Source organism: Staurois parvus, unplaced genomic scaffold, assembly GCF_062004578.1.
Source record: "Staurois parvus isolate SC_StPar_1 unplaced genomic scaffold, SC_StPar_1.0 ptg000550l, whole genome shotgun sequence".
Taxonomy (NCBI): Eukaryota; Metazoa; Chordata; class Amphibia; order Anura; family Ranidae; genus Staurois; species Staurois parvus.
In genome coordinates, this window is record NW_028318346.1 from 563,475 (window position 1) to 589,127 (window position 25,653).

Consider the following 25,653-nt stretch of genomic DNA (forward strand, 5'->3'; position numbering starts at 1 on the left):
GCTGTACATCATACAGGCAGACCGTTTCACACTGACAGGCTAAATCGATGAACTACCAGAGCGCTCAGCAGTGCCATGGTGGTTCATTGAGAACTACAAGCCGACATCCACAAAGGATGTCAGTACTTGCAGTTGATTAATTCACAGAACTCTATGAATGAATGATGTGGCCATGCGAGGCTCCACCCACATGGCCACGCTCTTTTAAAAATGACATAGCTGGTACAGGGAACTTCTCCTCGTACTGCTATCACACACTAAGCTGCTGCAGGAGCCGGAACATTGTTACGTGTTCCACTCTAAAAATGATAATACCAAAAAGGTCTAAAATTCAAAATTTTAGGGCAAGCAAATGCAATAAATTGCCCAAGTTTTTGGTAAAATATAAAAGACGAGGTTGCACCGAGTAAATAAATACCCAACATGTCAAACCATAAATTTGTGTGCGCCCGTGAAATGGCGACAAACTTCAGTATCCTATATTTTCTGTAGGCGACGCTTCAAAGGCCCCTACAGCTCATCAGTTTAGTGTTACGGAGGAGGTCTTGTGCTAGAATCATTGCTGTCACTCCGGCTTGTGCGGCGATATGTAACCTTTGTATCGCAATCGGCCGTTTCACGCGTAGGTTCCCCGACACGTGCATTTACATTCGCATGTATGAAAGTACATCTATTGTTTTTTTTTAAAGATGAAAAGGTGAACGTATCCTTTAAAATAGCTGACAGATTTGCTTTAACCGCATTCCCGCCACCCTATAGCAGATATACTGCTGCACGGCAACAGGGGTGCGCAATATCACTGGTATATACATGATTTTGCATTTCCGGGTAGGGAGCGCACGGGCGCCCTACCCGCACCGCCATTCGTGGCTGTAAATCACCAGGTTCCGGCCGATGAGTACTCACCGGTGCCCAGTGATTGCCAAGCATCTCGGACGGGGGGAGAGAACTGTTTGTAAACAAAACAGTTCTCCTCCCTGTCAGCTCGTGCACACTACTTTGCATGGCTGTGCGCACAGCCATGCAAAACAGTGTGCTTACAGTGAAGAGCACACACAGCCCATTCTAAAAACAGCACACAGCTAACCCTTTGATCGCCTCACGTGTTAACCCCTTCCTGCCCAGTGCCATTAGTACAGTGTCAGTGCTTTTTATTAGCACTGCTCACTGTATTGGAGTCACTGGGGATGTCAGTGACACCAAGTCTGTTCCCCCCAGTGTCAGAATGCCCGCCACAGTCCCGTTATAAGTCGCTGATCGCTGCCATTTCTAGTAAAATAAATAAATGCCCGTATATATACCGCCATTTGTGAACGCTATAACTTTAACGTAAACCAATTAATTTACATATATGGGGATTTTTTTCTAGCAAAGACATGTAGCAGAATACATTTTGGCCTAAATTTATGACGAAATTTTGATTTTTACATTTTATTTACTGAACGTGTTTAATAGCAAAAATAAAAAAATATAGTTTTTGTTTTTCTCAAACTTTTCGGTCTTTTTTTTATAGCGCAAAAAATAACCGCACAGGCAATCAAATACCACCGAAAGAAAGCTATTCGTGGGGAAAAAGGACGTAAATTTCATGACTGCGCAATTGTCAGTTAAAGTAACGCAGCGCCGTAGCACAATAAATGGCCTGGTCGGGGGGGGGGGGGGTAAATCCTCTGGAGGGCAAGTGGTTAATGGACGCACACAGCTGGGGAGTATTCTGTTTACCAATATTCGGCTTTCAGCTTTGTAAGGATTTTTTCCAAATCTAAAATGTGTAGAAAAGCAGATACATTTTTTTAGCTCTTCTTTTTTTGTTTGTTTTTTTGCTGCTGCTGTGAGCTAAAGACTGACTGCCAGCATTACGCTGATTTTAGGTTGGAAACCTCTTTTTGTTCCTTATTATGTGAAAGCTGACTAATGATTGTGTAACCGTTTCATAATTATTCTACTTTTGTATCACTAAATATTGCTGGGAAATGATTGGCTGGAAAATTAAGACTAATCATTTCATTTTATTACTTTTCTTTACCCTCTCACAACCAGAGGACCTTTGTGCCCATGCTCCCTCAGCTTGACAGCTTTTCTGTTTCCAGATTTTTATTGGCAATTAAATGTACAAATGATACGAACATAGCACCCAAGACTTTATCAGTAGGTAATTTAAAGAGTAACTTCACTGTTGTTGAGAATAAAACCAGCTGATGCCAAAAATATGACTTGTATCTTAGTGCCGATTCCTGGGAAAATCAGTGAGCCAATCACACAAGCAGGAAATGACATTTCTGGGGGATGTTCTGTACACCATCTGTGTACAGAACGCCTCCAGGTAGTTGTATTGTTTTGCATTTTACAGAAATCTACAACGCTGCAGATTGAAAGGTAAGGTAATTTTTAATAACACTCAATTACAATATGACATTGATCGGCATTGTACATGCTATGCGTACAATGTGTACACGTGCTATGTGTACAATACCCATGAAAGTGGAGTTACCCTTTAAGTGCAAAAGGTATTTTCGTGTACAACATTATTTTTTGTACTGAGGTCTGGTTTGATATTTCTCATATCAATAGCTGTGCCGTACACTTTTTACGCAGGTTGAATGCTCACCAAAATGATATACTCTAATGAACATGTTTCTTTAATCAGGTGCATATGATAACCCAGGTAAATGCAGAAGGAAGGTCGAATAGAGAAAGAAAAGGAAGAGAAGAGAGAGAAAGCTAGAAGAAGAATATCAGGACATGCGGGTAATCTAGAGTTTTGTTCCGTGTCCATCTCCCCTGCCCTTTGTTGGAACTTGGCTGATTGTCTGTCTGCTGAAATATAACTTATCCAAGGGTCCCATGATCTTTTGAATAAATGTAGTTTATCATTCAATGTGGCAGATAGCTTTTTATGCACCATTTGCCATGACATTTTAGCGTTCATTACTGAAAAGAGGATGGACAAAAGACATCCAGGACCTGGTGACTGCTATTCTGGCCGCTAGGAATGTAAACAAGACCAATATTTTGGAATGCTTTGGTGCCTCCTCTATTGGTTGGTTAAGTAGGGCCTGTAATGGGGACTTCTTAAAATTGACAAGGATCAAAGAAAACAAAATTGTATACACAAATCCCAAACCTTTGACCTTTGGGCATGTCCTCCAAAATGTGGTGTTCTGCGTCCCTTTACCCACATTAGGGGAGGTGCCTGCGACATAAGCAGCAAGTCTGGTAGGTACCACGTACAAAGTAAATTTGACAGCTTTTAACTCAAACCAAACATAATTGGGGTGTTCTGCAACTAGAAAATGGAGGAGGGTTTTTTTTTTGTCCCCAGTGCACAAATGACCTCTTACTTTTTGTTTTACTGGGCTCCAGGCCGGCTTCAAACCTGTGCACCGTTTTAACGCAGGTTGCGTGGAGGACCTATTTAGATCTATGCATGTGGGCAGAGCTACTTTATTTTTTTTCGCAGTGTTGGGTGCATTATCATGGGTCAGCCTGTGTTTCCTGCTGTTCCTGGAAATTTCTGGAACTTGAAGTGGATGGGGGTAAAAGCCCCTTTTTTCCACAGGCTTTCCAGAAAGCTTCATTGATCAGTTTTCAGGCGGACCTGATCAACAGCTCCATGTAGCTTTATGGTCAGGTGAATGTAAACGGACGTGGCCATTTACATCTGTCTACGCCTGAGTCCATTCAGGTTCTGAATAAAACAGAACAGGCTTTGTCCTTTGCAGTTTTTCTGCATCTAAATGTGACTTATCAGAGTTAGTCTGATGTAAACGGACACAAATCCACTTCCAGCTGCCCATAGAGCCATCACGGGTCCAGAGATGTCTGCTGTCAAAGTGCGGACAGAGACTGAATGGGCACGGATGTCACAAAACTGACACAGACTGAATGGGGCTGACGAAGCCTGTGTGAGAGGACCCGAGCAGCATTGACCAAGGTTTGTCGATACTTGCTGCAACTGTATCCGAACACATTTTATGCATTTTGATGCATTACCATTGCCTTCTATGGCCCTCTGAAAACACTAAAAACTGAAAAAAGGGCATGTCGTAATTTCCAATACAAACCAAACTGCAAGAAAGCTGGATACACGCTACAGTTTAAATGGGCCCTAAGGCAGCCCTAACACAGAAGAAACCATCCCTGTAGCTTTTTTAGGGGAGCACCACATGCAACACACGGTAATTAAAAATAAATGGCTTCCCACACAATAATGCATGCCTAGTGCGATACCACCAATTATTCTTCCCTCTAGCTCAAGGCCACTTTCAACGCAGCCCCCACGTCTGGTCACAGAGCTTGCACTGCTTAGGTTGCTTTCACACTGATTTGTTTTCCTTCCATTTTTGCATAAAAAAAAACAAACTGCATAACCAATAAATCCTATGGAACTCTTCACAGTGGTCAGTTGGGGGTCCTTTGCATTGTTAAAAGTTGTGCTTGCTGCATTTTTGGTGCATGTGTGGTGTGGTAAGAAAAATGCATCAAACAACCCCCCCCCCCAGCTTAACTGGCAATGGCGCTGTCATGCAACGCTGAACGCAAACGAAATTTACATCCTTTTTTTCCCCCAACGAATAGAGCTTTCTTTTGGTGGTATTTGATCGCTTCTGCATTTTTTATTTTACGCTCTATAAACATAAAAAGACCAACAATTTTGGGGAAAAAATATTTTTAACATTTTGCTATTAAACATGTCCAGTAAAAAATGTAAAATATCAAATTTCGTCATAATTTAGGCCAAAATGTATTCTGCTACATAAATATATATAAGGTGCGGAGCTAAACAGTTCAACCAATACTGAAAGCTCATTATATAAAATATGCCAAGATTAATAAAACCATAAAAATCATCATAAGAATAAAGTGACTTGTGACAAAGTGCCAAAAATTCCGATGTATTCAGTGACTTTGGTGACCTCATATAGTCCGTCACAGCAGCCCTGCACTCTCCGACTGGTAGGAAGGAAGAATTGATCGTGGCTGTCGGGGAGGACTCCGTATCTATCGCCATCCTCATGGTGGAGGTGCAGCTATCAACAACCCACAGAGCTGTATGTAAGGGGAGACTGAGCCATATTGCCAGAAGGAGAGATCGGTGAGGGGAATACCTGACCAGACCAGATCCATCCATACAGGAGCCTTCAGTGTATCCATAAGAGAATAATGTCTCTAAATGCGCAGATTAACTGTGCATCTGGTGAGTGCGCAGCCTTTACATAATACCAGTCATTTCACCACAGTCTGGATGGAGCACCTATTACTGGAGATAATTTGATCTCCCATACTCTTAATTGGGACAATTACTCTATATTAACACTACTGGTCACTCTAACAGTGACGGACTATATGAGATTACGAAAGTCACTGAATACATATGAATGTTTGGCACTTTGTCACAAGTCACTTTATTCTTATGATGATTTTTATGGTTTTATTAATCTTGGCATATTTTATATATTGAGCATTCATTATTGGTTGAACTGTTTAGCGCCGCACCTTATATATATTTAAGTCTTGAGAGGTTATTTGGTATCCTTTTTGTGCTTTGGCTGCTTTTTTGCTTTTAGCGCTCACTTCCTCTTTTTATGATTGTATTCTGCTACATGTCTTTGTTAAACAAAATCCCAATACGTGTAAATTAATTGGTTTACGTAATTTTTTTCTACTAGTACTGGCAGCGATCAGCGACTTATAGCAGGACTGCGGAGGGCATTCTGACACTGACATCCCCAGTGACACCAATACAGTGATCAGTGCTAACACAAAAGCACTGACACTGTACTATTGGCACTGGTAGGCAGGAAGGGGTTAACGTGGGGCAATCAAAGGGCTAACTGTGTGCTGTTTTACTGTTTGGGCTGTGTGTGTTTCATTGTAAGCACACTGCTTTGTATGGCTTTGCAATGCAGAGCCATACAAAGCAGTGTGCAGCAGCTGACAGGGGACAGAACTGTGTTGTTTATACACAGGTCTCTCCACTGTCTGAGATACTCAGTGATCACTGGATACCGGCGAGAACTCCCTGGCCCGGACCCAGCGATTGATAGCCGAGGCCATGAATGGCTGCGTGGGTAGGGCGCACGTGCGTCTCCTACCCGGAACTGCAATATCATGTATATATACGTGATTTTGCACACCTGTGCCGCCCTATAGCAATATATTTGCTTAAGAATATATTGACACCCACAGCAGCTCTCAAAGGCGTCGCGTTTTGAACGCGAAGAACTCTCCTTTCCCCCAACACATTCTGGTATAAACCAGCCCGGAGGGTAATTTTTCAATTTTAGAAGTGCACCTTTTCCAGACTTTATGGCTTCACACACACGGCTGCCACAGGAGGTAAAAACAGGTGGCTGAGCTGCCACATGCGACCCATTCAGGTAAACGGGCCCATGCCACAACTCAATTACTTCCATTTGACTGGCAATAAAGGGGGGTTTAGTTGCTGGCATTATCACCTGCTGAATGTCTGGCAGCCACTGCTCTACCACCCTCTGAAAAGCAAGTCACCTCACAACGCTTTGCAAAGGCATGGGTTATTTACCAGTAAAATCCGCCTAATGTGACTCATTCAAGTGAATAGGTCCAAGCTGCAACCGTGTGCAATGTACACGGTTGCAGCGTGGTGGTGCAGACTTTTTAGGAGTTAAAACAGGCCATGAGGATGCCTGCCCCTGTCGCCTGTAAAATATACTCTGAAAAGCGATCCACCACTCTTCAGAGTGCTACAAGCCCTTAAGTAAAGAACAGTTGTCATTTTCGTTTTATCAGTGCTGTCATTAGGAAGGTTTCCCTTCACTTCCTGTCCTGTAGGCTCAGCAGGAAGTGAAAGGATAGCTTTCACTTCTGCCCTCTGAAAAGTAATTCACTGTGCAAGGCTTTTCAAAGGGGCAACAAGAGCTTCTATTTTTCACCTCATTTATGTATACAGAATAGATATATATGTCTATTAATGACATCCCGTGTAATAACCGGAACTGGAAATACCACAATGTGTAAAGTGTGGCTTAGGTGTTAGAAAATAGTTTTCCTCATGTAGTTGTATGTTATTGTATATACTAATATTTGACTAGATAATGTGTGTAATAGTTACCTTTAGTTTCGGATTAATTTCTAAGTAAGTGACAATGTACCTCTAAATAGTAAGTTACTTTACCTGAAGGTATGTTAGGGTTTGTTAAAAGATCTGGAAAGTGACATAAATAGCATGTAATGTTAATACTAAATTACTGAACAAAGAATTGAGCTCGGCCCATTACAGTGAATGTAGCTCCTTAAAAAAGAGGACTTTTTGAACGGTGGAATAAACAGCACAATATATGGAGAATGTTGTATAGAACATTGAATAATGGTGGCAAAGTCTACATTAGAGTCAAAGTATGCCTCAATTTCTTTTTCTCTTTCCGTTTTCTTGTTTCTCCCTTCTTTTTATTAGAGAAAACAGAATAGCTGGATATCGTGTCATATGTATAAATGGGGTTGTGTAAAGTAAAAAGTAACCAGTAATGTGTTGCTCTCAGGTGGAGATTTACAAACTGGTATTATAGAGGGCAATATATAGGAGTCAAGGCAGTTATAATAGACTTCTTAGGTGACGGATATGTACAGTATAAATTATTATTGTTATTAGATGTTTTAGCTGTTTTCTGATTGTAGTATTTATAGTAGTTGATGCTTTGAAATAAATATGAATATAAAGTATACCAGTATAATAATTTTTTTTTTCTCAAAACATCAACTACTATAACTTCTACAAGCAGAAAACAGCGAAAATATGTATTATTATTATTAATAATAATAATAATAATAAAAACAATACCAGTGTAATTTTTTTTTTCAACACTTGCCCTCCTGAGGATTTACCCCCCTTCCTGACCAGGCCTTTTTTTTGCTTTTTGGCGTTGCACTGCTTCAACTGATAATTGCGCGGTTATGCAATGCTGCACCCAAATGAAATGTACATCCTTTTTTTCACACAAATAGAGCTTTCTTTCGGTGGTATTTTTGCTCTATAAACAAAAAAATTTTGAAAAAAAAAATGATATTTTCTACTTTCAGCTATAAAAAATATATCGTAAACTCAAAGTTAGTCAAAAAATTTAGGCCAATCTGTATTCTGCTAAATGTCTTTGGTAAAAAAAAAATCCCAATAAGTATATATTGATTGCTTTGTGTGAAAGTTATAGCATCTACAAACTATGGTATAGATAATTTGAAATTTACACAGTTTTTACTTTCTGACTGCCTATCACATTTCTTGAGGTGCTAAAATACCAGGATAGTCCAACACCCCCAAATGACCCCTTTTCGGAAATTAGACACCCTAAGCTATCTGCTGAGAGGAATATGAGTCAATGGAAATTTTTTTTCTCCCACAAGTTTTTGTGACAAAAACAGTTTTTTTTTTCTACAAAGTTGTCTCTTAAATGATATATTGCTCACAAAAGCCATGGGTATATGTTGAATTACACCCCAAAATACATTCTGCTACTTCTACTGAGTATGGGGATTCCACATGTGTGAGACTTTTTGGGAGCTTAGCCACATACAGGAGCCTGAAATCCAATGACCACTTTGAAAGCCTGAAGGTGTGTAACTTCTTCATTTCACTCCCTCACTACCTATCACAGTTTTGGAGGCCCTGAAATGCCAGGATAGCACCAACCCCCCCCCCCCCCCCCCCAAATGACCCCTTTTTGGAAAGTAGACACTCCAAGGAATTTAAAAAGAGGCATGGTGAGTATTTTGCAGATCTAGTTTTTTCTCACAAGGTTTTGAAATATAAAAAAAGAAAAGAAAAAATATGTTTTTGTTTTCTTTCTTTATTTTCCAAAAACCTGTGGCAATAAACGAGATCTGCAAAAATGATTCACCATGTTTCTTATCAAATTCTTTGGGGTGTCTACTTTCCAAAAATGAGTCATTTGGGGGGTTTGGTTCTATTCTGGCATTTCAGGGCCTCCAACACTGTGATAAGTAGTCAGGAAGTGTAGTGAGGAAATAAAGCCCTTTAAAAGCCTGAAGGTGCTTATTGGATTTTGGGGTCCTGTACTTGACTAGACTACCAACAAATATCTCACATGTGGTACCCCCATGCTCGGGACAAGTAGCAGAATGTATTTTGGGGAGTAATTCCACATATACCTATGGCATGTGTGAGCAATAAATTATTAAAATGACAATTACAGTCAGGTCCATCAATATTGGGACATGGACACAATTCTAACATTTTTGGCTCTATACACCACCATAATGGAGTTGAAATGAAACAAACAAGATGTGCTTTAACTGCAGACTGTCAGCTTTAATTTGAGGGTATTTACATCCAAATCAGGTGAACGGTGTAGGAATTACAACACTTTGCATATGTGCCTCCCACTTGCTAAGGGACCAAAAGTAATGGGACAGAATAATAATCATAAATCAAACTTTCACTTTTTAATACTTGGTTGCAAATCCTTTGCAGTTAATTACAGCCTGAAGTCTGGAACGCATAGACATCACCAGACGCTGGGTTTCATCCCTGGTGATGCTCTGCCAGGCCTCTACTGCAACTGTCTTCAGTTCCTGCTTGTTCTTGGGGCATTTTCCCTTCAGTTTTGTCTTCAGCAAGTGAAATGCATGCTCAATCGGATTCAGGTCAGGTGATTGACTTGGCCATTGGATAACATTCCACTTCTTTCCCTTAAAAAACTCTTTGGTTGTTTTTGCAGTATGCTTTGGGTCATTGTCCATCTGCACTGTGAAGTGGCGTCCAATGAGTTCTGAAGCATTTGGCTGAATATGAGCAGATAATATTGCCCGAAACACTTCAGAATTCATCCTGCTGCTTTTGTCAGCAGTCACATCATCAATAAATACAAGAGAACCAGTTCCATTGGCAGCCATGCATGCCCACGCCATGACTCTACCATCACCATGCTTCACTGATGAGGTGGTATGCTTAGGATCATGAGCAGTTCCTTTCCTTCTCCATACTCTTCTCTTCCCATCACTCTGGTACAAGTTGATCTTGGTCTCATCTGTCCATAGGATGTTGTTCCAGAACTGTGAAGGCTTTTTTAGATGTTGTTTGGCAAACTCTAATCTGGCCTTCCTGTTTTTGAGGCTCACCAATAGTTTACATCTTGTGGTGAACCCTCTGTATTCACTCTGGTGAAGTCTTCTCTTGATTGTTGACTTTCACACACATACACCTACCTCCTGGAGAGTGTTCTTGATCTGACCAACTGTTGTGAAGGGTGTTTTCTTCACCAGGGAAAGAATTCTCTGGTCATCCAGCACAGTTGTTTTCAGTGGTCTTCCAGGTTTTTTGGTGTTGCTGAGCTCACCGGTGCATTCCTTCTTTTTAAGAATGTTCCAAACAGTTGTTTTGGCCACGTCTAATGTTTTTGCTATCTCTCTGATGGGTTTGTTTTTTCAGCCTAATGATGGCTTGCTTCACTGATAGTGATAGCTCTTTGGATCTCATCTTGAGAGTTTACAGCAACAGATTCTAAATGCAAATAGCACACTTTAAATGAACTCTGGACCTTTTATCTGCTCAGTGTAATTGGGATAATGAGGGAATAACACACACCTGGCCATGGAACATCTGAGAAGCCAATTGTCCCATTACTTTTGGTCCCTTAACAAGTGGGAGGCACATATGCAAACTGTTGTAATTCCTACACCGTTCACCTGATTTGGATGTAAATACCCTCAAATTAAAGCTGACAGTCTGCAGTTAAAGCACATCTTGTTAGTTTTCAAATCCACTGTGGTGGTGTATAGAGCCAAAAATGTTAGAATTGTGTCGATTTCCAATATTTATGGACCTGACTGTACATTGGACATTTTATGTTATTTCAGTATCTGGTAACAACCTCTTTTTATGTTCTTATAGGGGCTGAAGACGAGGATGAACTCATTATTTTAAGAAAAGAAACCCCGTCTGACCAATTTGTGTCTTTAAGTTTGATCTTCTCAATATGGTTCTTGTCTCTAGTTGGCATACCTTTAATTGCCTTAATTGTAGGTGTTCTTTGTACATGTTGTGCACTCACTGTAATTCATGCCTTACACAGACCACATTCAGAATTTAATTGGAGATAGGCGAATGTGCCTTCCACAGGTCAGATGAATACTAACAGGTTCTTGTCTAGTGGTATGTCACACAAGGGGACATTTTTGATGTCTTCAAGCATTCCTGTTTATTTTTAAAGTGTTACTAAACTCCGGACCCTGCATTCACTACATGTGGTCTCCCACAGTACACAGAGCGTGGAAATGCAATTATTTTTGTAAATATAAACTGCTAAATACCTTTTCTTTTAGAGCAGTCATGTGACTTTTATCAGTATCCAGCCAAGCACTGGTTAAAGCTTATAGGAGGAGTTTTCTTTAGGCTCTAGGAGGTTTCAAGACCCCTGACCCTCTGTCTAGACAGTGCTGATTGGCTCTCTGTTTATCGCATGCACTTTCCCAAGAAAAAAAAAAATCTCTAGCAATACACACCAAGCTGAGCATGTGCAGAGAGACTCCACAAAATATGTCTTATCAGGAGATAAGAGGGGAACACTGGAAGAAGGGGAGGATCAGAAAAGTAAGGATCAAACAGCCTTTTTACACAATGCAGAGGATTAACCCCTTAGGCTCCACAGTGAGTGTAACAAGCAAACTTTACTGCATATACAGACTGATTATACTGTTGGGGGTTTACTAACACTTTAAGTCAATTTAGCACAATTTCTGTTAATATTATGCAATTTAAAGAGTTGTAATGTATAAGAAACTATACATAAAGCAGACGTGGGTAAGCAGGTTTATTTAAATTCATTTATTTTTTCATAGAAATGTATTAAATTGCCCACCCATGTAGACAGTGCCTTTAGTTGTATATAAGCTCTTCCAGATTTCCTCAATCTGTATTGAAATGTAGGATTCGATCCCAGGACTCCCTGTGGGAAAGACTGGTCCTCTTTACCTTTTACAACGTTACACAGCAGGGAGGGAAACAAGGTATTTAAGAAATCTGTTGAATTATGTGGATGGGTAGAGGGTAGATGTAGGCAAGCTAAAAATGAGCTTGAAAAACACCAGATTGAAAACATAAAGCAGAAGGTCCATTCTATTGAAAGCCCACCTCCAAATCATTTCCAAAAGTGTCTGAATAATAAAAAAAAGCTTGCCTTGGCCCCAGCTTCTGAAGCACAGATGATGTCCCATTCACATCCAAACTCCTCGAGCGCTTAGTCTACACTCGCCTAAGCTCTCACCTCAACGACAACAACCTCCTCGATCCCCTACAGTCCGGCTTCCGTCCCCTACACTCCACCGAAACTGCCTTACTCAAACCCTCCAACGACCTTCTAACCGCCAAAGCTAATGGCCACTATTCAGTGCTCCTACTCCTTGACCTCTCCGTGGCCTTTGACACAGTCGACCACCCCCTCCTCCTCAAAAAACTACACTCCCACAGCCTCAGAGATTCCGCTCTCTCCTGGCTCTCCTCCTATCTCTCCCAACGCTCTTTCAGAGTTACTTATAACGCTACCACCTCCCCCTCACTCCCCCTCTCTGTTGGGGTCCCTCAAGGCTCCGTCCTCGAGCCCCTTCTCTTCTCCATCTACACCTCCTCCCTTGGCCAACTCATGCACTCTCACGGCTTCAACTACCACCTCTATGCCGATGACACACAAATCTATCTCTCAACCCCTCGCCTCACCCCATCAGTCTCCGCCTGAATCACAAACCTAGTGAACGACATATCAGACTGGATGTCGCTCCACTTCCTTAAACTGAACTTCTCCAAAACCGAGCTCCTAGTCTTCCCCCAGCCCACACCCCCCCCCCCCCATTGACTTCTCCATCATGTCCAACAATGCCACTATCAGGCCCGCCCTGCAGGCCCGAGTACTTGGTGTCATTCTGGACTCCAACCTTTCCTTCCAGCCCCAAGTCCAATCATTAACAAACTCATGCAGACTCCACCTCCGCAACATCGCCAAAATCTGCATGTTCCTAACCCCGGAAACCACTAAGCAGCTCATCCACTCCCTCAATCCTAACACTGACGTACAAAGCTGTCCACCATACTGCCCCAAATAACATCACCGACCTAATATCCATGTACCACCCAACACGCACACTCTGCTCCTCACAAGACCTCCTTCTCTCTAGTACCCTGGTCTCCTCCTCCCATGCCCGCCTCCAGGATTTCTCCAGGGTGTCACCCATCCTCTGGAACTCCCTGCCCCAACCCATCAGACTATCACCTAGTCTCCTCTCCTTTAGGCGTACCCTGAAAACCCACCTCTTCAGGGAAGCCTACCCCACCTCTGCTAATTTGCTGACCTCCTCCACTCTTCCTACCACTCCATCCCCCACAGCTATCTCCTCCTGTACCACTATCCCCTCCCTCCTAGATTGTAAGCTCGAAAAAGCAGGGCCCTCGAACCCCTCGTGTATCGCACTGTATTGTTATTGTACTGTCGCATGTTCTGTAACCCATTGTAATGTACTACGCCGAGCGAACTGTTGGCGCTTTATAAATACTGTATAATAATAATGTCACCATACCTACCTCCTCGAATAGCTGCCTTCTCACAAGATTTCGAGCTCCCAGCTATCTCAGGAAGCACCAGACATGGTGACATCATCCACACCTTCTGGACGCATCTAAAGCTGGGGCAAAGGTATTTTTTTTTTTTCTTATTTTAGCAACAGCAATATTTTGGGATCATCTTTGTCGGCAATTTGACTAAATAAGCAGATCTTGTTATTTTAAATGCAAGATCTGCTTTAAGGCTGGGTTCACACCTATGCACGTTGCATTTGAGTAGTTTCTGTATTGCGTTTTTGCACCTGTGTTTTTTTTGTTCTTGTTGCAGATTTAAAACGCAAAACGCATCAAAAACACAATACATGCTTTTCTGCAGCATTTCCATTGAAGTCTATAGAACCAAAACTGCAACTTTTTGTGTTAAAAAACATTCCTGACCCTTTCCAAAAAACGCATCGGGTGAAAACATGCAGATGTGAACCTGTCCCATAGGAAATCATATTAAATAGACTGTACTGTGTTTCTGCAAAACGCTGTAGAAAACGCTTAGGTGTGAACCTAGGGTAAATGTAGCCAAGAAATATGGTCTCCTACTCTGCCAGACAAAGATGTGATGTGGAGCAGAGATATGTTAACTCAGTACAAGCTGGACAGAATTACAAATCTTTTGAAAGGTAAAACAGTTCCGTTATGCAAGCCATAGATGATGTGATTTTTTTTCTTACAACCACGGGTTGCAGAAAATTGTGTAATTCCCTAACATATTCATCGGTTTATTTAGCTTTCTGGAGGTCAGCTTTAAAATGCAATTCTGATTGGCTGCTATGGATAAACAATCAGCAGCTTTTTTATGATTCAGTTACTATTGGTCTAAGGCTTAAAATTTCAAGTCCTGAGCTACTAGCCAGGCCTTAAGAGTTACTCGCCACCAACAAACACACACAGAGACAGCTGTACACACACACAGACATGTACATACATACACATACAGAAACATGTATACACACGCACAGAGACATGTACATACATATACACAGAGACACATGTACACACACACAGACATGTACATACGCACACACACGCACACACAGAAACATGTATACACACTCACAGAGACATGTACATACACACACACATACACACAGAGACATGTACACACACATAGACATGTACATACACACACGCACAGAGACACATGTACACACAGACACACACATATAGACACATGTATACACACACAGGCACGTACAGACACACATACACACAGATACATTTACATACACAGAAATACACACGCACAGACACATGTACGTACACACAGACACATGTACGTACACACAGACACATGTACGTACACACAGACACATGTACGTACACATAGACACATGTACGTACACACAGACACATGTACCCACAGACACATGTACATACACACAGACATGTACGTACATACACACAAACACATGTACATGCACACACACACACACAGACACGTGTACACACACATACATGTACATACACACAGACACATGTACAGATACACACATGTACATACACAGAAACATGTACAACCCCCCCCCCCCCCCATAAAAAGTTTCAGTACTTCGCTATTCACTCACAGAGCTGGGTACTACACTCTAGGGGGAGGCAGAGAGCACAGCACACACTCCTTGCTTTGCTTTCACTGCGCTCAGCTATTGAGCAGTCTGACGGCTCCCAGTGCCAATGACAGACCCGGCCTAAGCTCCGAGCATGCTCAGCAAGACATATGCATGTCTACTTTAAATGTAACAAAAAGCTTCAAGATTACCACAAGATTATTTACCTCTGATGTCCATGTCTATTCATGCTAGCCGGCTATGTCCGACACCCCAGGACCACAGAAGATAAGGAAGATGGTGGTCATGTGATTGTTTGGCACTTACCTTCCTTGTGGATAAACCAGCATCTGGAATATCCTGCTGAAAATTGATAAACGATATAAAATAAAGTCTGGATATCTGACCATCACTATGAGCTTGTCGGGCAATCCATTCCAAGACCATATTGAGTTGCTGTGTTTCCACTGAAAATTACAATGCCACATCCATAAAGACTTTGTTGTGGAGGAACTTGAGTGGCCTGCCCAGAACACTGACCTCAATCAAGATATACCTTGTTTAGACATCGCTGGGTCTCTGTGTTTCCCTATGCAATGGCTGGCGAGAGGGGCTAGTGGGATGCTGGCCTTCTGAAAACATAACAGCACCTTGCCTCAGTACTCCTCTCATAGGTCCTCAGTTCTGTAAGCAGTGGATTGACTCTTTTTTTTTTTATAATTTAAATATTTATTAATTTTCCATTTTAAATACATTTCATCAACACAATGTAGATATGTATATATAAAAATATATTCTATAATATTATAATATCCAACATTTCTACTTTATTTACTCTATACAACATTTCCCTCCCAGCACCGCCCCCCACCCCAAAACCCCTCTGCCTATCCTACCTTTTCTCTGCATCTTCTTATATCAGCAAGTGAAGTTATTCTGTTGTTATCTTTTATTCTTTCCTATACTTCCTATATAATCTAGCTTTTTCCCAGTTCTCCCATTTCCCATAATAGGCCTCCATCCTATCTTCTTGGATATAACACAACCTTTCCATCTTTTTGATCTGCTCAACTCTTTCAATCCAGTCCTCTTCCTTCGGTATCTCTATTCGCCGCCAGAACTTGGGTATCAGAGCTTTTGCAGCATTTATATACCGTATTTGCCGGCGTATAAGACGACTGGGCGTATAAGACGACCCCCCTACTTTTCCTGCTAAAATGTAGTGTTTGGGCTATACTCGCCGTATAAGACTACCCCTCTTCCAGTGCAAACCAGTGGGAGGAATAGTGCCCCATCATCGGTATCAGTGGGGGGAAATAGTGCCCCATCATTGGTATCAGTGGGGGGAATAGTGTCCCATCATTCGTATCAGTGGGGGGAATGGTGCCCCATCATTGGTGTCAGTAGGAGGAATAGTGTCCCAACATTGGTGTCAGTGGGAGGAATGGTGTCCCATCATTGGTGTCAGTGGGGGGTGGAATAGTGCCCCATCGTTGGTGTCAGTGGGGGGTGGAATAGTGCCCCATCATTGGTGTCAGTGGGGGTGGAATAGTGCCCCATCGTTGGTGTCAGTGGGGGGTGGAATAGTGCCCCATCGTTGGTGTCAGTGGGGGGGGGGGGAATAGTGCCCCATCGTTGGTGTCAGTGGGGGGGAGGAATAGTGCCCCATCATTGGTGTCAGTGGGGGTGGAATAGTGCCCCATCATTGGTGTCAGTGGGGGGTGGAATAGTGCCCCATCGTTGGTGTCAGTGGGGGGGGGGAATAGTGCCCCATCGTTGGTGTCAGTGGGGGGGAGGAATAGTGCCCCATCGTTGGTGTCAGTGGGAGGAATAGTGCCCCATCATAGGTATCAGCGGGAGGAATAGTGCCCCATCATTGGTATCAGTGGGAGGAATAGTGCCCCATCATTGGTATCAGTGACACCAATGATGGGGCACTATTCCTCCCACTGACACTTGCTGACTCTGTTCTCGTATGGTGCTGCTGCAGCCAGCATATGTGGTTGCAGCAGCACCTCTACACTGACCACTTACCTGCTGGTCCTGCACTCGATTTTCGCGCGGCCGCTCGGCTCCACCCTCTCACCGGTGATTGGTCGCCTGTGTGCCTTTCCTGAGCTACAGTTCTGGCGGCCAATCGCTGGTGAGGAGGCGGAGCCGAGCAGCCGCGCGAACTCCAGTGGCCGAACTGAAGGCGCAGCCGCGCTTCCTGGACCGGATCGTCGTGGGACCGGAACCAGGTAAGAAATAGCCCCTGCCCACCCCTGTACTTAGTGTCCCTTCCGTTAGGGGAAGGGGGGGGGGGCGGCGGCGGCACCGCGCCGCCCCCCTAAAAAGTGTCATGTCATGTTATACCGGCGTATAAGACGACCCCCGACTTTTGAGAAGATTTTTAAGGGGTAAAAAGTCGTCTTATACGCCGGCAAATACGGTAGTACCATATCCCTGATTTTTTATATTTATTTACTGTTATATCCATATTATGCAAAATACATACTTCTGGGTCTAGCTCTATATCTATTTCTGTCAATTTTCCTATCAAGTGGATTACTGTTTTCCAGAATATCTGGATTTTAGGGCATCCCCACCATATATGGTATATAGTGCCTACCTCTCCACATCCCCTCCAACACAGTGGTGAACTCTCTCCACATATCTTATTTTCTACATTTGGTGAGATGTGCCATCTTGTCAAACACTTATAGTTCATCTCTACTTCTCTCATAGAGACGTTCTCGTGAATTAATCTATACATTCTCCTTTGCTTTTCCTCATCTATCACAACTCTCATATCCATTTCCCATTTTGTTATATATGTTGGCTTTGTGTTTGTGTCTAATTCAGTGAGTATTTTGTAAACTTTAGTAATCCCGTGTTTCCCATCACCTTGTGTTCCCAATGCCTTTTCGAACAGATTCCAATTTTCTTTTGTCCTTAAAGGTTTTGGCAAACTTCCAGCAAAACACCTCAATTGAAAATACCGCAATTCATCTAGTTTAGTGAAGATCTCTCCCTCTTTTTTCTTCAAATCACCAAATGATCCTATTTCGTCTCCCACCAGTATATCTCTCAATTGCACCCTATCTTTTTTAAACCACCTCCCTCCTATTTCTTCTTTGCCTGGGGGGAAAAAACTCCGTGTTTTTTAGTGGAATCAGTGTTGAATTAAAAGTCCATTTCATACTTTTGTGTAAATTATCCCAAACCTTTAGTACATTCAAAGTGCATGTATTTACATTATCGTTTAAACCCCTATACTGTGTTGGCACCCATATCATTCTTCCCAGGTCTATTCCACTGAGTTCATTCTCTATTCTCACCCAACTTTTTTTTATAATTATATATCCAATCTATGGTTCTTGCCAATATTACCGCTTTGTAATATCTTTTAAAGTCTGGGAGCCCTAAACCACCTCTTTCTTTCCTCCTACTCAACAGTTCGTATGACAGTCTTGGTTTTTTATTCCTCCATATGTATTTTGTTATCAGTTTCTTAATTATTTTAAAAAAAATCTCTGGGAGTTTAATTGGGATCATTTGATATCTATATATGATTTTTGGTACTATTACCATTTTTACCAGATTAATACGGCCCATCCATGTCAGGGTTCCTCCCTCCAATCTTTTTAATTCGTCTCTAATCTCATTTATCAATCTCTCTCCTGGTTCTCCTCGTACCTATCCGGACGCTCCTTCAGTGTCACCTACAATGGTGCCACCTCCCCCTCACTCCCCCTCTCTGTTGGGGTCCCCCAGGGCTCTGTCCTTGGACCCCTTCTCTTCTCCATCTACACCTCCTCCCTTGGCAAACTCATACACTCCCACGGCTTCAACTACCATCTCTATGCTGATGACACTCAAATTTACCTCTCCACCCCTCACCTCACCTCCACTTTCTCCGCCCGCATCACTCACCTCCTAAACGACATCTCTGACTGGATGTCGCTCCATTTCCTCAAACTCAACCTCTCCAAAACCGAGCTTCTCGTCTTCCCTCCTGCCCGCGCCGCCCCCCCCCCCCCCCCCCCATCCTATCCATCACTACTAACATCACCACCATCAATCCCGCCCCGCAAGCCAAAGTCCTTGGAGTCATTCTGGACTCTAACCTCTCCTTCCAACCTCATGTCAAATCACTTACAAACACATGCAGACTCCACCTCCGCAATATCGCCAAAATACGCTCCTTCCTTACCCCAGACACCACTAAACTACTTGTACACTCCCTGATTATCTCACGCCTTGACTAATGCAACTCCCTCCTCACCGGCCTACCCCAGTGCAGGCTCTCCCCGCTTCAGACCATCCTCAACTCAGCGGCTAGACTCATCCACCTCACCACCCGCTCCACCTCTGCCACCCCCCTCTGCCTCTCGCTCTTCACAGGACCTCCTTCTATCTTGCTCCCTGGTCTCCTCCTCACACGCACGTCTGCAAGACTTCTCCAGGTCCTCCCCCATCCTCTGGAACTCACTACCCCAATCCATCAGACTGTCACCTTCCCTCCTCACCTTCAGGCGCTCCCTGAAAACCCACCTCTTCAGGGAAGCCTACCCCACCCTCACCTAACTGCTGCTCTCCTTCATTCCTCCTACCACTCCATCCCCCACAGCCACTTCCTCCTGTACCACTACCCCCTCCCTCCTAGATTGTAAGCTCGAAAGAGTAGGGCCCTATAACCCCTCGTGTGCTGTTTGTAGTTGCTGTAATGTTTCATGTATTGTCCCCCCCTCTATTGTACAGCGCTGAGCAAACCCTTTGGCGCTATATAAACTCAATGTAATGTAATGTAATAATAGATGTTTGTGTGAGGCTGTAAGCTTTACTCCTAGATATTTTATATCTCTATCTTTCCATTTAAATGGGAATTCCTTTTGTATTTTTTCTTTTTCATTTTTTAAGATGTTTATATTTAGAATCTCCGTTTTTGTTGGGTTTATCTTTAAGTTTGATAGTTCTCCATATTCCTTTAATGACTTCATTAAGTTTGGAAGTGTTATCCTGGGATTTCCTACATAGAACAGCAAGTCGTCTGCAAAAGCCGCAACTTTATGTTCTGTATCTCCTATCAGGATTCCCTTTACATCTCTATTCAGCCTTATTGTTGACAACAATGGTTCTAGTGATATAACATACAACAATGGGGACAATGGGCATCCCTGTCTTGTTCCATTTGACATCTCAATGGGTTCTGACCTCTCCCCATTTACCCCAATAACCACAGAAGGGTATCTGTACAACTTCCCTATCCACTCTCTCATCCTAGGCCCAATACCTAAGGCTTCCAGAGTATCCATCATGAATCTCCAATTCACTCTGTCAAACGCTTTTTCAGCATCTATAGAGAGTAACACCACTGGTTCTTTTCCCTTTTTGCTCTTTTGGATTAACATCAGTGATCTTAACCCATTGTCTTTACCCTCCCTCCCTGGGACAAAACCCACCTGATCCTCTTGTATCCATTCTGGCATTAGCTCTTTCAATCTATTTGCTAGGACCTTTGCATATAACTTAATGTCGGTGTTCAATAGTGAAATAGGTCTATAGCTCGAACACTGTGAGGGATCTTTTCCCTCTTTTTGAATGAGCACAACTTGGGCTTGTAATGATTCTCTTCTTATTCCATCTCTCCACCTAGAGCGTTCATGTAATTTCTAAGTTTTGGTATTAAAATTTCACTAAATTTTTTATAATATCTCACTGTATATCCATCTTGACCTGGGCTTTTCCCCGACACTGACCCCTTCAATGCTAATTTTATTTCGTCCTGTGAGATATCTGCATCTAGGGAGTTCAGTTGATCCTCACTTAGTTTTAGTAACCCAGCCATTTCCAGATATTTCTTTTTTTTTTGATTCTTCTCACTTTGTATGTTTTCTAATCCTTCCAGGGGGCTTATATTATACAGTTTCCTGTAATATTCTGTGAAGGCTTTGATGATATCTTTATTTGAATGCAACATGTTTCCTTTAGCATCTTTTATTTTTTCTATATAATTTCTATTTTTCTTTTTCCTCAGGGCTCTCATCAGATATTTTCCAGGTCTTTCTCCCCATCTATATCTCTCACTCAAAACTCTATTATATACTTTTCTCCTCTCCTCTTCTATCACTTCTTTCAATTCTTCTTGCTTTTTTTTTAACTTCAGCTCTATTTCTTTTGTTATTCTGTTCTTATGTATTTGTTCTATTTTACTTATTTCTTCTAAGAGGTCACTCATTTTCTCCCTTCTTTCTTTTTTCTTTCTTGCCCCAATTGCCATTAATATTCCTCTTATGTATGCTTTGTGAGATTCCCACACTGTGGCTGTTGATACCTCACCTGTCTCATTCTCCTTAAAAAAGCGTTCGATCTCCTGCCCTATTTTCTGAGCTATTTCCTTTTCCACTAAGAGTGTCTCATTCAATTTCCATCCCAGCCCTCCGAATTTCCTCCTCCCCCATTCCATTTTCATAATAACTGGGGCGTGATCTGATAAAGATATTGTCTCTATTTCTACTTGGATCAGATGGTCAATTAATTGATGTTCTATTAATATATGATCTAGTCTTGAATATCTCTTATGCATGTTTGAAAAGAAAGTATAATCTCTATCTTGCATATGTGTAATTCTCCAGGCATCTACCAATTGACTTATGTGTAATTCTTTTTTCAATAGTTTCAGGGCCCTATTTCCCTCTCTTTTTATATGGGAGGTGGCGTCCCTTTGTGGTTCCATACAAAAGTTAAAGTCCCCTGCCAGGATCAAACGTCCTTTTTTAAAGTCCATCAACTTCCTCAACACTTTTTTCAGATACGCCTCCGGTTTTTTATTAGGACAGTAGATATTGGCCAGTGTACACTCGATCTCTTGTAACTTGCCCTTTAACCTCCCTGGCGGTATGATTATTTCAGATTTTTGGTGCTGAAAGCGGTACCATTTTTTTGCATGGAAATATGTATTTTTTTTATTGTAGGCTGTAATTTTTAGGAAAAACTCACTGAAATCTGTCCGAAAAAGAGTCTAGTAAACATCCCGGGTATGATAAAATTTGAAACACAAAATCATAAATTATAATTTAATAAATAATCATAAAAATAATATAAAAATAATAAAATATTTAATTCAATAATATAATCAAACCAAAAACACTGAAATGTGAAATAGAGCGCCAAGTTCGCACATTGCTGAGCTCAGTCGCAAAATCGTTTTCAGTTTCTGATGACGAATTTCCCCCACGAATCATTATCACTCAATTCTGTAAGTGGTTCTGATTTACTATCGCTGTTCTCTAGCTGGTCTAAACCGCTTTTGACCTAAAGGGACACTTTTTGGACGCCATGGACATTTCTCAGTTTCCAGGCAGAAAGAACAGACAAAATGCAGGCAGGGCGCAGGACAAAGCACTAGGGACAATATGTATGTGAAATAGGTTGAAACAGCAATGTTTTACTGTGTAAAATGAAAAAAAAAAAAAAATGACATTTTTTAAAATTTTTAAATTTCCCGCCGGCGGCGGCGCCCGTACGTCCCGACGTCACAGGGACAGGACACAGAAGCCGGATGCCGGCATCGGCCGGAGGAGATGGCCGGGGACGCTGCAGGGGACACATCGTGGGAGCGCAGGGTAAGGTAAGTGAAGGACACATGCCGGAGCAGCGCCGCATGGTATTCCCGAGTGTAGCTCGGGGTTACCGCTTTTGGTACTGAAATGTTACCCCGAGCTACACTTGGGAATACCGCCAAGGAGGTTAAAAACAAGAATCTCCCATCTGGGTCTGTTTTTCTATCTTCCAACTCAAACCTAATATTCTTTGCCAAACCTATTGCTACCCCTTTTGCTCTTTTAACCGGGGAGTCTGCGTAGTACCATGTTGGGTGATTTCTAGACATCAGCCTAACATTTGACTTTATCTCAAGATGTGTCTCCTGTAGAAATATCACTGAGGCTGCCCTATGGTGTAGTTCTTTAAATAATCTATATCTTTTCCCAGGGCAATTCATCCCATTTACATTATATGTTATAAACTGAATCTCTTCCATCTTCCTTAAATTTCCTCTTTTCTCCTCCATCTATATTTTCCTTTTCTCTCCCCTTTTCTCATTTCCTCTTCTTCTCCCTTCTTCTCCTCTCCTCCTTCTCCCTTCTCACTTGCTTTTATATCTTCTTTTATCTTGCAGAAATAACATCCCCCCTCTCCCATTTCCCACCCTTCCAACCTCCCGACTCTCCCCCTCCCCCCTCCCCCACCCCCACTTTTTAGGCCTATCATTTGCCTACTAATCATTTATGGAATATAAAATCCACTTTTGATTTAATCCTTGGGCTAAGACTCCGTCCATGGACTACTTCCCCTTGTCTAACCTCCCCATAACCCCCCAGGTCCCATCCAGATTTATCTCAGGCACAATAAAACGAGGACGGTGGGGTGAGGGCAGAAAAAGGACGGAGGAGGGAAAAAAAAAAAAAAGGCTCTATTTCTCCTCCTCCATCCCTCTCCCCCTCCCCCCTTCCCCCGCCTCATCCCCCCCACAAATTGCCGGTCCTCTTTTCTCTTCGTTGTATTTTCCCATTGTTGTTCTTCCCAGCCAGGGATTTCCATTCTTTGAATTTTTAAACTGTCAAAAAAAATTTTCAAGTCTTCTGGAAACCTGAGGTATGCTGTAGTCCCATTTTTCCATCCTATTAAGCATTCAGGAGTCCCCCATCTATATTGCACATTTTGTTCTTTCAACCTTTCCAATAGGGGTCTCAAAGATCTCCTTCTCCACAGAGTCTCTGGGGCCAGATCCGCATATATCTGTATGTCTCCTCCTTCATATTTAATTACTGATTTTCCTTTGGTCTTCTTCCAGATTTTTTCTTTATCCCGGAGCTCATAGAATTGAACTAATATATCTCTCGGCCTTTCTTTCCCCAGGATTCTTTGAATTTTTCCTTTTCTAAAAGTTCCTTCTATTTTAGTCCTATCCATTTCAGGTCTGTCTGTTATAGTATTAAGTATTTTACAAACCACCTCTTGCAGGCTTTCTCCCTTTGAGTTCTCTGGGACCCCACGTATCAGGACGTTTCTCTTCCTGTCTTTGTTTTCTTGTATCTCAACCTTATATAACAGTTTTTCTTGGGCTTTCCCTATGTTAGTTATTTCTTTTTCTAGTTCAAGGATAGCCTGGGTCTGACTTTTAACCTTCTCCTCCGTTTCTTCAACTCTCTCCAACAGGTGTCCCAGATCGCTACGGATATTTACCATTTCTTGTTTTATTGTTTTCTCCAATTCTTTAAACATTTCTGCCATTTCTTTTTTGTTAGGTATTTGTAGATCTTTTCCCATCTCTATATTGCCTGATGTTTGCTGGTTGCTAGTATCAAGGCCTAATGATACTCTAGGACTACTTTCCATACTAAGGTCTACTTCTCCTTTTTCAGTCCTGCTCTGGTGTCTTTCTGGGGTTACGTTTCCTTGGGAGGTATATTTTTTAATTGTACCAGTCTGTGACCCTTTAAGCCCACTTCCTTTTACGTTTTTATTTTTCATTTTTCTCTGTGGCTTATATTCTTCTTATACTCCTTTATAAATTTGTGTGTAAGGGGGGGAAAAAAACAGTTCTTTAACCTTCAGATCTCCTCCCTGACCCCCTGCTGATTTTTTAAGCTTTTCTTCCCTCGGGCCTCTTCCATTTTTTATACAGTCTCCGGGGGCCCCCCTTTCCCTTACTCCTTGCTTCTCTTTAGGGGTCCACTCAGAGCTTCATATCAGTACAAAATAAAGTACAGTCATGGTCACTCACCCTCCTTATGTATTTTCTTCTTTGTGAGTGCTCTCTCGTTCGATTCCCCTAAGATTCCGTTTGTGGGAGGGGGGGGGGCAACTCCCCAGGCTCTCCTCGATCTCCTTGTCCTGGTCTCAAAAGTTCTTCTCCCGTTTGCTTTTAGCTTGAGGGGTTTCAGGGTGACAGGGGGAGATTGAATCGGTCACCGGCAAACAGGTCGGCGCAGCTCTCTCACTGCAAAACGCCGGCCGGCCGGCTTTCCGATCTCCCAGTGATGCTTTGCGGCCGGTCATGTGATCGCGCCGTCCCCCTTCGTCTCCCGGCATCCAGGGACTCTCTCTCTGCCGGTCTCCAGCCGCTCCTCTCTCTCTCCACGCCAGCATCCACCTCTTCTCAACAGGGGACCGTCGGGCCAGGGTAAGTCCCCCGCCACGGGACTCAAAGCATGCCTGAGGGGATAGCCCTGGAGGCTTGGGGAGGCCAGACAACGGAGCTCCGTCCACGAGCTCCTACATTGAGCTCTCCCCCGCCGCCATGTTCAGGCCCCGCCCTGACCAGGGGATTGACTCTTGAGATGAGTTGTGTAAATTTCAAAATGCCTTGATAGATGGATGTCAGTCTGTAAGCAGTGGATGTTGTAGGCGTGCTTCATTGGCACGCAGATCACTAGGTAATGCACACATGTGGTGCTGAACCTCTGCGGATGAAAAAACTGAAATCCAGTAAATGAAAGGGGTGGGCCAGGGACAGTAAGGCTGGAG

The 25,653-nt window shown here is 42.6% G+C and overlaps 1 long non-coding RNA gene across 6 annotated transcripts in view; it reads left to right on the forward strand.

Moving 5' to 3' along the window:
- Positions 1 to 25,653, forward strand: part of LOC149451045 (uncharacterized) — a 92,745-nt gene that overhangs the window by 62,028 nt on the left and 5,064 nt on the right. For 5 of the 6 annotated variants that reach the window (XR_016315164.1, XR_016315163.1, XR_016315161.1 and 2 more), the window contains one exon: positions 2,648 to 2,748. This is a non-coding gene — a long non-coding RNA (uncharacterized LOC149451045). Of the gene's footprint in view, positions 1 to 1,720; positions 1,744 to 2,647; positions 2,749 to 25,653 lie in introns of those variants that run through there. The other variant, XR_016315166.1, reaches the window with a different exon arrangement.